The 15,046-nt window shown below is 42.1% G+C and overlaps 1 protein-coding gene and 1 pseudogene across 6 annotated transcripts in view; one reads left to right on the top strand and one right to left on the bottom strand.

Moving 5' to 3' along the window:
* Window positions 1-15,046, top strand: part of Phkb (phosphorylase kinase regulatory subunit beta) — a 204,791-nt gene that overhangs the window by 6,042 nt on the left and 183,703 nt on the right. The gene's annotated exons all lie outside the window — the stretch shown is intronic.
* On the bottom strand, window positions 6,460-7,686 carry LOC110299876 (BTB/POZ domain-containing protein KCTD7-like; annotated as a pseudogene).

Genomic DNA, 15,046 nt, shown 5'->3' with positions numbered 1-15,046 from the left:
TGGGAGCCTGGAGGAGGGCAGGGAGGTAGGAACAGGTAAAGAGGCTGCCTTACTGGGTTCTTCCCCGGGCTGCTTATACAGTGCCAGCTGAAAAGGCTGTAAGGATGGAAGAGCCAGTTAGAGTGGAGGGAAATTTTTACATCAAATTTGGGTCATCTGCAAGAGCAGTATGCACTAACTGTTGAACCACCCTCTTCAGCCCAGGGTGTTTATATGTGTGTGTGATGTGTTGGAGGTGGGGTTGTGCTTGACCAAAATTTGGGTCATCTGCAAGAGCAGTATGCACTAACTGTTGAACCACCCTCTTCAGCCCTCTTCAGTATATGTATGTGTGATGTGTTGGAGGTGGGGTTGTGCTGGCCCCAATGTTCCTATGGAGGTCACAACAACTATGTGGAATCTCCCTTCTCCTTCCTGTGGGTTTCTGGGACTGAGCACAGCAAGTGCCCTTGTCCTCTGAACAGGCTCACTGACCCTGGCTCTTTTGTCCGTTGCTCATTGAGGATTCTTTTGTTTGTCTTAATTTTTAAGCAATAGTTTCTGTTGGCTATCTTGGCTTTCCTACTAAAGAGTGAAACCTTTCAATGACTAAATTTACTCATTATTTCAGGGTACATAGAATGCTAAGGAAGTAGCTTTTACATTACTCAGTATTTGAAGGTAGCAGACCAGAAACTTTTTTAAAAAATCAAATACATCAAGAAGCAAAGTAAAAACAAACAAACAAATTTAAGTATTATCTATTTTACAGTAATTTCTTCACTATTACTTTGAATATTTGCATTTTGATAGGCTCATCTTACCAAAATTTACAAGGCTATAAAGAAGTGCATGACCTTTTATTTGTTAGAATAATATCACAGTAAATTTACATCTATAATTTATTCATTTAGATCCAGCATTTGTGCTGGAAATTATGTGCTTTACACATTTACATATTTCCATGGACATTGTTTTTGCAATGTTTTGCATTTTTTAATGTATGTTTATATTAATAATCTGAGTGAAGCATCCCCGAAGGAGGGAATCACCAAATTCTGCAGCCGCAGATCTAGTATCTCTGTTTTGTGTTAGAATCATTTGTACTCCTAGTGGTTTGTTAGTCTCACCCTTCCTATTCTATTCTATATAACACTCATAACCCCTCTCCTAGGCAGGCTTCTCTCCATTCCCTCAGCTTCTCTCTGGGGAGTTCTTACAGTCCTGGATTGGGGACATAAACACTGTTCCATGGTGTCAATCTCAAAAATTTAGGAGTTTCCTTATTCTATTAGGGATTTTTAAGTCAGACTAAACTAAAATTTATGGCATTGATAAAGGAAAGAACTTCAGGCCTTGGTAGTTTAAAGCGATAGTTGAAGATTTTTTACAGGCAATTTAATATAGAGTTTAAGCATGAAGGTAAGAGAAGTGGGAGGGGCTCTAGGAAGGGAAGAAGACATACCCAAGGGCATGGACATGGGCTTTGGGGTAGGGGTGGTGCAGAGGCAGAAAGTAAGACATATCTGAATGTGGGGGTGGGCTTGTCAAGGGAGGGTCACAAAGACTCACCTCAGTTGTAGGCACAGGCTCCTCAAGGAAATGTTTCATAGAGAAGGAAATGTTTCAGAAAGAAAGACATATCAAAGTGTAGGTAGGAGTTCATCATGAAAAAGTCACAAAGTAAAGTTTATCCAAGTATAGGGCTGACTTCTCAAGGGAGAGTTGGAATTAATTACCTTGGCATTTGGCCTTGTATTCAATTTTGATAGGTCTCAAGTCATGTGTCCAAAAGTTTCTGATCAACGTATATTCTCCTTTTCTCTCCTGGTGAGTAAGACTACAAGACGGCTCAAAATGTCTTAGATGGTATCTTAGTTTGCCTCCTACTGCTGTCGTGGGGGGTGAGTGCAATGTGGGGAGCAAAGGGTTTATTTCATCTTGCATGTCACTGAGAGAGGTCAAGCAGGGCAGAAATCCGGACATAGGAACTGAACTAGAAGAAGTAGAAGAGTGGGGCTTACTGGTTTGCTCCCCATGGCTTGCTTTGCCTGCTTTCTTATAGAACCCAGGATCACCTACCTGCTCAAGGATGTCACTGTCCACAGTGCGCTGGGCCTCCTACACCAATCATTAATCAAGAAAATACCTACAAAGTGCCCAGTGTGAATCACGAAGCATAGCCTCAAATGAAGCTCTTGCTCCGTAGGTGACTGCGTCTTCTATCACAGTGACAAAATCTAGCTACAGAGGTAGAACCTTAACTTGGTGGGGTGAATCAGGAAGCTACTAAAGATGCTAAAAGGGTTCATTACATGTCCTTCCCGTGTAAATAGACTTTGTAGTGACATTATAAGAAAAGGATACATTTATTGGTTAGAAAGGTAAAAGCTTATACAGTTGCTAATCATGATGGATCAATTCCCATATTGCTGCTGGTGAGAGTCTTCAACCAGACCCCAGCTTGAGAGGTTTCTTTCCTCCTTATATACCCACATTTTTCTGTCTCTCTGACTTATTGACATCTACAATATCCAAGGGCCTCCACGGCAACTCTGGCTTCACATTCGTGGGTTTTTGCAGTGGCCTCTTCTTGCAATTTTACAAGTGACTTATGCAGTAGAAGAGACATTTCTCTTTTTAATCCCTTAGGTAGTATATTAGGTATCAGTTACACTAGGTTTAGATCCTAGTTGGAATGTATGTGGATTCTTCAGGTATAATCAAAGTTGGCAATGTCCCTTTTGGGCATTGGGATTGCCTGCTAGCTAAGATGTAGCTCTTTTAGGTGAAGGGGGTTCCTGGGAGTCTTTTAGTGCTTATCTCATCAGTTTCGTAATCATGTCAGATACTGAGAAGGACCAGGTAAGAAAGGCTCATCTGAGGTGGCAGTGCGGGCAGGATTTCTGTCAGTTTCTAAGGTAGGGGTCAGGCCACAATAGCAATATGTGGCAGGCTAGTAGGAATGACAAAGTGTTTCTGTCATAGTTTGAGGGACCCCAGTTAAGACCCTATCACTATGTAAGGGCTGTGTGAGATTGTGTATCTCCATAGCCAAGCTTCCCAGGAAAGACTCTCCAGTTGATCTGGTCCTTTGGGTAGGGGTGAGGGCACTTCCTAGTTTCTTTTTAGTAACTGAAGAGGCTAATGTGCTCCTTATGAGTGGTCTAGATGCTTCTCAAGGCCACAGTAGAGTCTGTGGGCAGTTTGGCAGGCTTTGGAGACTGAATACCTACTTCTACAAATAGCAAGATCTAGCACTCAAGGCAGACAAGTGGGCACTGCAGGAATGTGAGTGTCTTTTTTCCTGCTTTTTCAGATGAATAGCAGTGCCAACTAAATCTTGTCACTTTAAAAAACTACAGTATCTTAATAAGGGTATACTTAAAAGCCTCCTCATTTTAATATTTTATAATGCCATTTTAATCTTTCAAAAATATAGATCATTTTTTTTAATTTAGTAAAAGCTTTTCCTCCTGTTATTAGTAACTCTATACAACATTTGTAGCCCTCTTTTTTTCATACAATACTTCTAGTCCGCCTTTAACAATTCAAATTTTAGCTCAGGAATGAATTTTGCAAATACACAGAGCTTGGTTGTAGAGATAAACATACTGTTATTTGTATTATATATCAAGATTTATCACTCAAGTTAGAGTAGAGACTATACTAGGAAGTTGACCTTTATCATCCACATTTTACGTTCTTGGTATATATTGAAAACATATTCCTCCCAATGGTTACTGTTCTTACTATATTTCTTTATGCTTTCTTCTAGCATTTGAATCACTGAAGAACTTTATATGAATTTTGATACAATTTTTCTGGCAGTTATAACATAAGTTATATTGGTTCTAAATAAATGATTGTACATTCCATTGGTAAATTGCCATGGTTTCTTTATGTTAAGAAGCTGACTTGGTGCCGGGCGTGGTGGTGCACGCCTTTAAACCCAGCACCCGGGAGTCAGAGGCAGGCGGATTTCTGAGTTCGAGGCCAGCCTGGTCTACAGAGTGAGTTCCAGGACAGCCAGGGCTATACAGAGAAACCCTGTCTCAAAAAACCAAAACAAAAAAAAAAAAAGAGAGGCTGGCTTGGCAAATGATGTTGCTTCTCTTCCTTCCCCATTTCAGATACAAGCATGCTTGTCTCAAAGTGTCCTCCAAGACCCCTCTGCCAGGGAATAGACTAGCTCCTTAGTAGGGAAAGAGAAGAACTTAATAATAGCCCAAGATTAAAAACACTGTAACAAGAATGTAAACAGTTTCCAAGAAGTATCATTTTTTCCCCAATATATATATTGCTTTATTTCATATTTCTATTTTACTAGTCAAGGGAGAATTAGAATTACAATAAATATATTTTGTATATTTTGTAGTCCAAAGAAAAGTTTCTGTGCTACAAGATGGTGTACAAGTTGCTGGCTTAAAAATGCAAAGAATTTTGTTATTAAAAAAGTAAAACCCCACACAAGAAGATTCAGTACATGGTTTGCCCCCTAATACCATAAATATCAAGCCAACTATTAAAAAAAAAAAAAGGGATTTCTGAGATGGCTATGATGTGTTGCACCTCTGCCTGCTGCTGTAGCCTAGAGTGTTTTCTTGCCACAATGGCAGAAACCTTATCATCCCGAGAATAAAAAAGGTGACAGAAAACCAGTGTCTCTAGCATGTCACAAAGACAACATCTTTACCCAGCATCTTGTAGCCTTAAGCAAGCATTCTGGGCCCGGTTTGTGGACTCTTAAGTTTTCAAGCATTGCAGTTATTCCAGGACAGGAAGAAAAGAGTCCCAGGCTTGATTACTAAGTGCCCCGGGCTTAACTGTCTGCTTTCTACCCACATGGACTTCATTCTGAACTGTGTACTTCACTAGCTCTCCAGACAATGAACACAAGTGCTAGGTGAGGCGGGACTTGCCTGTGTCCCTCAGAGCCTCGGAGGCAGAATCAGGAAGGTCAAGAGTATAAGGTCACCCTTAGCACTACAGCTAACATGAGGCCAGCCTGGGTGACCCTGTTGAAAGATAAAAATAAAAATAAAATCGGTTGAAATAAGGAGCATCTTTGCTGAAACAAGGCCAGAGCCACAGTGCTGAGCAGTGGCATCAGCACTCAGAAGATGAGATTGTTTGATGAGGAGAACAGAGAGAGAGAGCAGGTGTCCTGGAAGATGACTGGCCCTCATCCCCTCATGGACCTCAGTGTCTAGCTTTGTTACACTCCGAGTGAGACACAAGTTCAAAACTGCGTGTTTCCACAAGAGCCAGGAAAGACAGTGCCCTCCAGCTGCACAGAGGTGTTCAGCTCAGGGCCAGAAGGCCCAGGCCTTCTATTTATCAGAAGCACATGGATGCCTTTAGCCTCCACCTGTCTGACTGCACCACTCTGATTCTACAGGACTGAGCTTGGCAATGTTGCCCTTAACAATTCCTTACATTAAAAAAAGGTTCATAAAAATATTATCCAAGATGGTCAAGGACACGCATGACTACTTAGAACCCATAGTGCACCTGGACATGCAGTGCTCTCAGAGGAATGCTATACAGCTCTCTCTTTAGGGGGTACATGCTTTACCTTGTCTTAGTTGCCCCTGACTGCAGAGCAAGTCTCCTCTACCCTAAATAAAAACTATCAGAGAAAGAGAGCATCCCTTCCAGAGAGGTTCACCACTCTGGCTCCCCACACAAGACTCAGCAGCAAGACCCTGTGTTGTTGGCATCTGAGAGAGATCCTACATACCAAGAGGATCCAGGCTCCTTGTCTGCCTGCCTTGGGGAATCTTCAGAAAGAACCTTTAGAACTTAATATTCCAGCCCTGTGAGAGGGTAACCATGCAAAGAAGGGAGGAGCCAAATCTCCAGGGCAGGGCTGTAAACGTTGGGCAAGGCCCAACTTGATACATGGCTTTGGCACCTGTGGTTAATCTCCAAGAGATGGTGACAAGCATGTTCTGGGAGCACGGGGTATATCTTTCTGCATTCTAAGACAAGTACTGAAAGTCATTGGAAGAGCAAGGAGCTCACTTGGAGGAGACGTTTGCTTTCTTTGGCCAGGGATACAGGGCAGGTGCTTTTGGGTAAATCCCCTAGCTCACTCCTTATCCCGCCTGACACACTGACCATGGGAAGGTTGGAACAGCTGAGGCAGTATGGTATCTCCATCAGGGATGGGCAGGAGCTTTCCTGCTGGGCATCAAGAAGGTATCAAAAGCTCTCTGGACTCCCAGTGACATCCTTGCTAGATCTTTGGCTTCCGGTGAAGACTGCCAGGCCTTGAAGAGAAGACCAGGTGAAAGCAAGATCCACGGACCACGGAGACTACAGCAAGCTCCCGGGCCTCTCTGAATCTGAGCCTCAGTGCTCTGTCCTCACTTCAGCAGCTTCTGGGACAGTCAGCAGCCCCTGTGGGGATGACTCCCAGACCCACCCAAGAGGATGGACATCCTCCTTTGTGGGACTCTTGCGTCCCAGGACAACTCACCACCACGTGATTTTGAGCTCATAGATGGGGCACTTGCAGTAGTAGTGGTTGACAAGGTGCTTGTCACACACCCTGATACACTGGTGGCCCACCGTGAGGCCCTGGGCTGAGAGGTCAGTGACCAGGCAGTGTAAGAGGTCGTACACATGAGCCACAACTCCCAGGGCCCAAAAGGCATGTCCACTTAATAGTGGTGCTCAAAAAGCTGTCCATCACTGTCCGCTCAAAGCGGAGGGGCAGAGGGCATTAAGGAATAGGCACTCATGAGGGTGACGGGCATCTGTTCCTTGAAGACATAGACTTTCAGCTTGGCAAAGCGGACCTTCCGCTGTACTGTACGAAGCTGGGCAATTGCCACTGTCCGCTCCAAATGGTCCTTGTAATGGGCATGAGCCCCAGGAAGGTCTGGCGCACCTTCTCACCCTTCGGTGGCTGCATGTTCTCCAGCTGCTCCAGGAGGGGTCCAATGGCATGGTACTGGACCTCTTTGTGCACAGCTCGCACATGCTCCTGGGGTGGCAGGTCCCCTGAACGCAGGAAGTTCAGTACATCTCCAAAGTGTGTGCCGTCTCTGTCGATGAAGTACCGACCCTCAGAGTCTGTAGGGATGTAATGCCGCCCTCTGAACATGACAGCCAGCATATATCTTCATAGTGCTGCAGAGTAGACTATCACGTGGTAAAGTGAACCCCTCCAATGTTAAGGAGGACGAACTCAGGAAACATTGCCCTTCTCCAATTTTCCTGAATTTATCTCCTGTATGTCCTTGCTTACACTGCTTTCTTGGTCCCAAATCCTCTACCACTGACTCAGTCCATCTAGCAAATGAAATTACCCCAAGTGGTAATGGAGATTGTTCGCTGCTTAATGGCACCTGGGTGAGAATTGGTCTGGCCCATTCAGGTGTGTCCTTTTCCTCCTGGGGCAGCAGGGGCAGTCCGTGCCCTGCTTGCGTAGCCGTAGGAGTGGCTAGCTCCAGGAAGTTGGCTTCGGCTTCGGAGCTGGACATGGCACCGTCTGAGTGACGGCTGTCTGGCACCTGCTTGGTGACTACCACCATCCCTCTGGCTCTGGGCGGTGGGCACTGCTTCGGGTAGGCAGGTGGGCTGAGTCCTGAATAGCTATAGCCAAGCAGTGCCTGACATGAGGAGATGGGCTGCCGGCAGGTTCTAGAAGCCAAGGGCCTGCGTACAGTTAGGATGTCCTGTGCTGCCCTCCAACAGTGTAACGACCGCCGCGCCTACAGTTAGTCTTTGGTCTGACCTGGCTGCCTTAGTTCTCACAGTATAAACATGCCTGTGGTGGAAAAGGGAGCTTCCCCTCATCTGTGGAGAAAAAGTTCCATGGGAACCTCTGGCTCAGTGTCTTAACTTCCACAGTTGATTTCTGCTGCATGCTTGTTAAGACCTTCATTTGATATTTTTGTCTCTGTAGCAGTTTGAATAAGAATGTTTCCCATAGGTTTATATATCTGCATAGTCACTAGGGAGTGTCACTGTTTGAAAGGGTTAGAAGGATTAGGATGTGTGGCCTTGAAGGAAGTGTGTCACTGGGGGTTGGGCTTTGAGGTTTTAAAAGCCCATGCCAGGCTTAGGCTCTCTTCCCTGTTCCCTGCTGATCAGGATGTAGAATTCTCAGATTCTTCTGTAGCACTATCTGTGTCTGTGTGCAGCCTTGCTCCTTGCTATGATAATGAGTTAAACCTCTGAAGCTGCAAGGCAGCCCCAGTCAAATGTTTTCTTTTATAAAATGTTAGACTGAGCATGGGGAACCCCAATGGAAAAATTAGGGCAAGGACTGTAGTAGCTGAAGGGGTTTGCAATCTTATAGTAAGAACAACAATATCAACCAACCAGACCCCCTCCAGTCCGTCCCCAGAACCAAACCACCAACCAAAGAGTACACAGCGGGTACCCATGGCTCCAGCTGGAAATGTAGCAGAAGATTGCCTTATCTGGTATCCCTGGGAGGGGAGCCCCTTTGTCCTGTGGAGGCTTGATGACCCAGGATAGGGGAACACTGAGGCGCTGAGGCAGGAGTGGGTGGGCTGGTGCAGGAGCACCCTCATAGAGGCAGCGGGGGAGGGAGGAGGAGCTAGGGGGCTTTTGGAGGGTGGATAACATTTGAAATGTAAATAAATAAAATAACCAATAAAAAAAAGTTGGCTTGGTCCTGCTATCCCTTCACAACAGTAGAGCAGTGACTAGGGCAGCCATTGGGTCCTGCCTGGATATCGTAAACTCCTTGAGGATATTCTGCTCTTCCCTGCTCCTATCTGCTCCTATCTGATGTTCTTTTACTTCTGCTTGCTACACTTGTACTCCGTCATTCAGAACTGACAGCGCAGATGTCTTAGGCGAGAACACTGATGGTTGTAGTTGTAGCTCACCAGACCATCAAAAAGCGTGAACCTAGGTTGATGTTTCTAATTTCCTTCTAGAGGGTGTTTTAAAATTAGGGTTTCAGCTTTTAGGCCAATTTACCGTTTTCTGTAATTCAAGTCGGACGTTTTAATAGCTGATTTAAGTCTAAATTTTCTCTGCTGTGTGACTGTTTTGTACACGTATTTTCATCTGAATAACTAAATGGCAGTTTTGACACTTTAATAGTTAAGGAGTCTCCAGAATAGCTCAGTGGGTCTTGCTGCACAAGCTAGAGACCTGAACTCCATCCTCAGAACCATTTAAGGGTGGAAGGAGAGACCTGACTTTGCGGAGTTGTCTTCTGATCTCCACACATTTGCTGTGGCACTTATGTCTGCACACATATGCATACGTGCACAATAACATTTTTTAAATTAAGATAAGAGATTCTAAATTTAATGCAATTGTTAATTTCAAATGTTTTGATATGTTTATTGATATTTTTTAGAATAGAAAATTTGCCATATTCCAAGTAGTAGCCTTTTGCCTGACAGGTATATAACTGGTCTTGTCGTCTTAATGTAGGTGATTTGCTTGTCTTCTTCCTTCTTGCTTTGTTGACTGTGAGTCTAGCCTCTTATGGTGAGCCACCTCCAGCCCTGTTTCGTTCCTTCTTAAACAAAAAGTAATGCGCGACTCTAAGAACACTAAGTAACCCAGTTGGGCTCAGCAGTCCAGCGCTATAGATTTTGTTATGCTTCATCCAGAGAAAGCTTAGGATCTAGAGAAAATCTGCTGCGAATCACAAGGCTTGGTGACTACAGGAAATACACGCATGCCTGTAGGCTGACATTTCTCTTAAACCTGAACATTGATGCTTTATCTTGCAGCGCTTTAAACTGTATCTTACTTTGAAATTTTAAAATCTTACTTAAGCATAATTTTTTTTTGGTATTCTGCTAAGTATTGATAAAAGATTATCAGTTGTTTCTGCTTTTCCAATTTTTAAGTTCAAATCTGACTCCCCTGAAACATAGCTCGTTTAAGTGCATTTTTACATGTTAAGGCTTTTACTTTTTATTTGTGTTAAATTGCTTTTAAGTGGTTCAAAGATGTTTCATGTTAAACATTATTAATATAGGGATATTTAAACTTTGAACTTATTTTTCTAGTTTAAATACTTGTGAGGATAAATGTTTTTGCTTTGTGGACTTTTATGGGAATTTTAAATCTTTTTATTGTTGTTAATTTTTCTGTAATTCTTCAGGTTACATAATTTTATTTTCATGAAAATATATAGTGAAGTCCCATTAGTTATCTACTTGATTCTAATTTTCAATAGACATTCAGCTTTGAATATACTTGTGTGTTGAATGACTGCAGAGTTATAAAAACTCCTAGCAAATGTGAGGTTAGTCTCTATAATTTCAAAGAATAAAATGTTTTTTAAAGCTTAGAATATTTTCAGCAAACCATTCTGTGTTGTAGTAATTATTTAATCTCAATCAGGGTTTCTACCCCACCTTTGATCATTCAGTTCCCAGATAAAAGGCACAACCTTTGTATTTATAATAAGCCTTAGTCAGCACTAGAGCTGGGCAGATATCTACCCTCTAAGCTGTTAGAAACTATGATCCCGTAAGTCGTCATCATCTTCCTCCTCCTCCTCCTTCTCCTCTTCCGCTTCCTTCTTCTTCTTCTCTCCTTCCTCTTCCTTTTCCTCTTCCTCTCCTCCTCCTCCTTCTCTTTACTTTTTAAGTATTTTTTAAGCTTTTCCCTTTCCTTTGCTTCTATGATGTCATTATCTTAATGCAAGATTATTTTGATCAAAAATGGGCGTTTATTTTGAGGACTCAGTTTTTCTTGACATCTTTTACTGCCAACAGTTTTCTCTTTACAAAATGTGGCTCATTCAGCACACTGGCTCTCTATTAGTTAAAGGACAAAATGTGAGCTTGTAACCTGATGCTTAGTGTTTTCAGGTCTTAGACTTCCAGGTGTATTCCCAGTATTTTCTCCTCTGGCTTCTGCCCCTTTATCATGAGGTTCCTGTGCATTAAATTGCCTTCCTCTGTAAGTTCGGTACACACCATAATCTTTTCTTCTGTTCCAATGGTTTGCTTCCCATATGTCTTGGTAAAACGTTCTCCACACCCTGGTTTCAGTTTTGACTTGTTTCCATGATCCTGTTGTATTTGTTGTTATTACATTGTTTTTAGGTAATGAGCTTCATGTTTACTAGGCTGTGAAATCCTTTAGGCTTAGGGCATAGAGCCCTTACACATTTTGTATCAATAATGTATACATAGTCATGTAACGTTTTTATTTGCTGAGTTTAGTTTTTGTTTTTTGTTTTTTTTTAGGTTTGAGTAGGAAAATGTATCCTCAGTAAAAGTATATTCTTCCCACTAGTGATGTTCAAAAAGGTTCAAAAGTCAGGTTTAAAAAGATATATAGGGGTTATGGGATGTGTCACTGGATAAAGTGTGTGATTTACAAAGATCCCTAGTACCCACATCAAAGCTGAAGTCAGTGCTGTGTCCCTGTGACACCAGTGCTGATCAGTAGGAGACACCGGGAACCGTGGAGCTCACTGCTAGCCATCGTAGCCGAATCCACGAAGTCCGTGTTCAGTGAGCAACCCTGTCTGAAACCTGACAGAGAGTAGTTGATAGAGACAGTATCCGTCTACACTATCCATCTCTGGCCTCCCACACATGTGCTGGTACATATGCATGTGCAGTCATTAAAACTCACCTACCAACCCACTTGAACACATATATCATACACACAAATGCCCTCCCGATGATAGAAAAATAAAAAGTAAATATATTGATAACACCTCCGAGGCCAAACTGTATGGCTGTCATGACTTTTATCCCTTGCTTAAAATGTTAAACAATCATGTGTGTTTTGTTTTGCTTCCCTAAAAGGGAAAGTGCAAGAATCCTTAGATTAGTTATGAACATTGTTGTCAAAACCTAAGTCACTAGTACCATTTTTGTTTCATAAAGAGACCAGAACTATTTGATAGGCTTAGTGCAGACTTTCCGTAAAATAACAAGGAATTTGGACATGACATTTTAATATAAGGAGTCTGTTAGTGAAGGAAATGAAATGATACTCTTCAGGGAAGTGGGGAAAATTAGCACCCTAAGTTGTGATCTACACAGGTGCATCTCACCTCATCCTGAAACATGAGCTCTGGTTCTGGAAAAGCCTCAGACACAATGCTAAGTAAATGCTAAGTGGAGAAGAGCCACTGCTCTCCGTGGGTGTGTTCATGTTAGATGTCTTCAAATCTGACTTTAGAATCCTTTTATATTTAACTTCTGAAAGGCAGCTCTTATTTTTGTATGTTGTTCCTTAATTTTTCTGAAATAGAAATAACATGAATTAAAAGCTCAGTAAAGGTGAGGCCCATCAAGTAAAATGGGAGCAAAAACAACTTGTAAGATCAGAAGTGGTTGAGAAAATACTTTACAACCTTGAGGATAATTGTAAGAGCAGGCTTTATATTACTGGCTGGCGTTAGAAAGAAAATTTCTAGTGTTACAAGAAACACAGTCACAGAACAAAAGTAACCTAGCAAGCTGTTGGGTTTGTTGTTGTTGTTGTTTATTTGTTTGGTTTTGTTTTATTGTATGTTTTTGTTTTTGTTTTTGGTAAGTGAAGCTCTTTCATTCAAACCCAAGGAGCAGGCTCACTGGGATGGGAAGTGTCCTCAGGTTTTATTCTGATGCAGCTGTCACTGTGTCTCTGTTCATGTATACTGGCATGAAGGGGAAAGGTTTGAGAGTGACATGTCAGAAGTGCCCAGGGCTATGCAGCAGGCATGCAGGTGAGGGTTATGCAAGGTGTGTGAAAGATTGAAAGGCTAGTCTTTAACAGAAAAAAAAAGTTTCTTACATTATGATTTGATTATTTTTATAATTACAAATAGGACACTTTCAGAAGACAGAAATGATGGCTTTATTCATCTTCATTTATCTTTTACTGAAAACAGAGAAATAAGCCATGTTCCAATGTTTAAGTTGTAGCTGTTCCACCTGCTAGCAGTAGGACTTTGAAAAATTCCCCAAACCTTCACTGTCAGTCTCTAAAATGGAAATAATAGTATCTACTTATTAGGATTATAAAAGGATTAAATGAAATCAAAATTACAAAGCTCTTAATACAATATTTTACTTATGGTAAATGCTCAACTAATGTTATTTATCTTTAGTATGATACTAATTGCAATGAGGCTGGATAAAAATAATGGAAAATCAAGGGACATGGGACAAAAAAGGAGGCCTGGAGTCCAGCTTAAGTGTCCTGTTGAAGGAGTCACAGAACCAAGAATGTTCAAACACCTCAGAGAGGAAAACTGCCCACGGAAACTGTCTTTCTAGACCTCTCCATGTTTGCTCAGGGCCAGACTGACTTATGACCTTTAAGGTTTAGCAGTGATCTCAGATTTTGAAAGCCATCTGTGTGCACGTAGAACCAGAATGACTTGTGACCTTTTAGCTGTAACACTCTTCTCAGATTGCTAAAGCTATATGTGACTCCTCTGCCCAGACTGATGGATCTTGACCCGGCTCTCTCATCCATCAGTTCTGGCAACACCCTCAGAACCTTTTAATCTTTAAAGTTTGCCTTTAAAATACACTCTTTGAGCAATTAAAAAAACAAAAAAAAAAAAAAAAGAAGAAGAAGCAGGAGTTAGCCACCAGAATTCTACGTGGGCTCATTGTAAAAACATGTATGAATGACCTGTCTTGTATAAGTCCAAGTCTACACTTGACTGTGCTTTAACCTATTTCTCTTTCAGTTAACTTCCATGCTTAAGGTCTATGTAAAGATCATTAATAAGTTCCAACTCTGCGTCCTACTGGCTTGTCCTGACATCTTTTCCACAGTGAACAGTTTTGCCTTAGTAAAGGTCACTGAAGAGGGAGTGAGCTCCCTAGGCTACCGATGGTCACAGTAGCCATGTCTTTGCCCCTAAAGCACTGACAGTGGTACTATTGTTACATTATTCTTTGCCTTTTCAGCTTTTTTTTTATAAGAAATATTTTTTTATTATTTTGTGTTTTATAGTTTGAGTCTTTTTTTTTATTAGATATTTTCTTCATTTACATTTCAAATACTATCCCCGAAAGTCCCCTATACCCTCCCCTCCCCACCCTCTGCCCTGCTCCCCAACCTACCCACTCCTGCTTCCTGGCCCTGGCATTCCCCTGTTTGGGGGCATATGATCTTTGCAAGACCAAGGACCTCTCCTCCCATTGATGGCTGACTAGGCCATCCTCTACTACATATGCAAATAGAGACACAGTTCTAGGGGGTACTGATTAGTTCATATTGTTGATACTCCTATAGGGTTGCAGACCCTTTTAGCTCCTTGGTTACTTTCTCTAGCTCCTTCAACAGGGGCCCTGTGTTCCATTCAATGGATGACTGTGAGCATCCACTTCTGTATTTGCCACGCACTGGCATAGCCTCTCAAGAGATAGCTATATCAAGGTCCTGTCAGCTAAATCTGCCTTTTCAGCTTTTTAACCAAAATTCAAATTGTGTTTGTTTTCTGTCGAGAGTGTTTAATATTGATAAGCATGATGCTCTGAGTATATTGATAGCTAGAATAATGTTTTTGTTCAGGATAAAGAGTCTAAAACAATAAACAAACTTACAAAAAATACATCAAACTCAAAAAGTGAACCTGAGCCGGGCGTGGTGGCACACGCCTTTAGTCCCAGCACTCGGGAGGCAGAGGCAGGCGGATTTCTGAGTTCGAGGCCAGCCTGGTCTACAAAGTGAGTGCCAGGACAGCCAGGGCTACACAGAGAAACCCTGTCTCGAAAAACCCAAAAAAAAAAAAAAAAAAAAAAGTGAACCTGGAGATCTTGGTTTTGGTATTGGTGTTCCCCTTCATTAGCTCTACATTCTTGAGTAACATGTGGATTTATTCCATAAAGCAAAGGGCTTAGACTCTTTCTGCCTTAAAATATGACACTCCGTGCTTGACTGTCAGGGGACTCAGGGAAGAATACTGACTAGGGTTTTAGAGCCTTGGTTGGGGGTACTTTTAAGGCTTACAAGACAGAAAAGGTGGTGGTTGTGTAGAGTTGGTTTGGTAAGGCCATAGAACCCGATCTCTTAGCATGAGTCTGCAATGTTCTTTTAAACTTTAGTACACTTTCATCAAGGCATGTCAATCTTGGTATGTAAGCTT

This window comes from Mus caroli, unplaced genomic scaffold (assembly GCF_978045245.1).
Source record: "Mus caroli unplaced genomic scaffold, Mus_caroli_1 scaffold_10, whole genome shotgun sequence".
NCBI lineage: Eukaryota > Metazoa > Chordata > Mammalia > Rodentia > Muridae > Mus > Mus caroli.
Note: the sequence above shows the minus strand (reverse complement) of the source record. Positions and strands in the feature narration are given on the sequence as shown.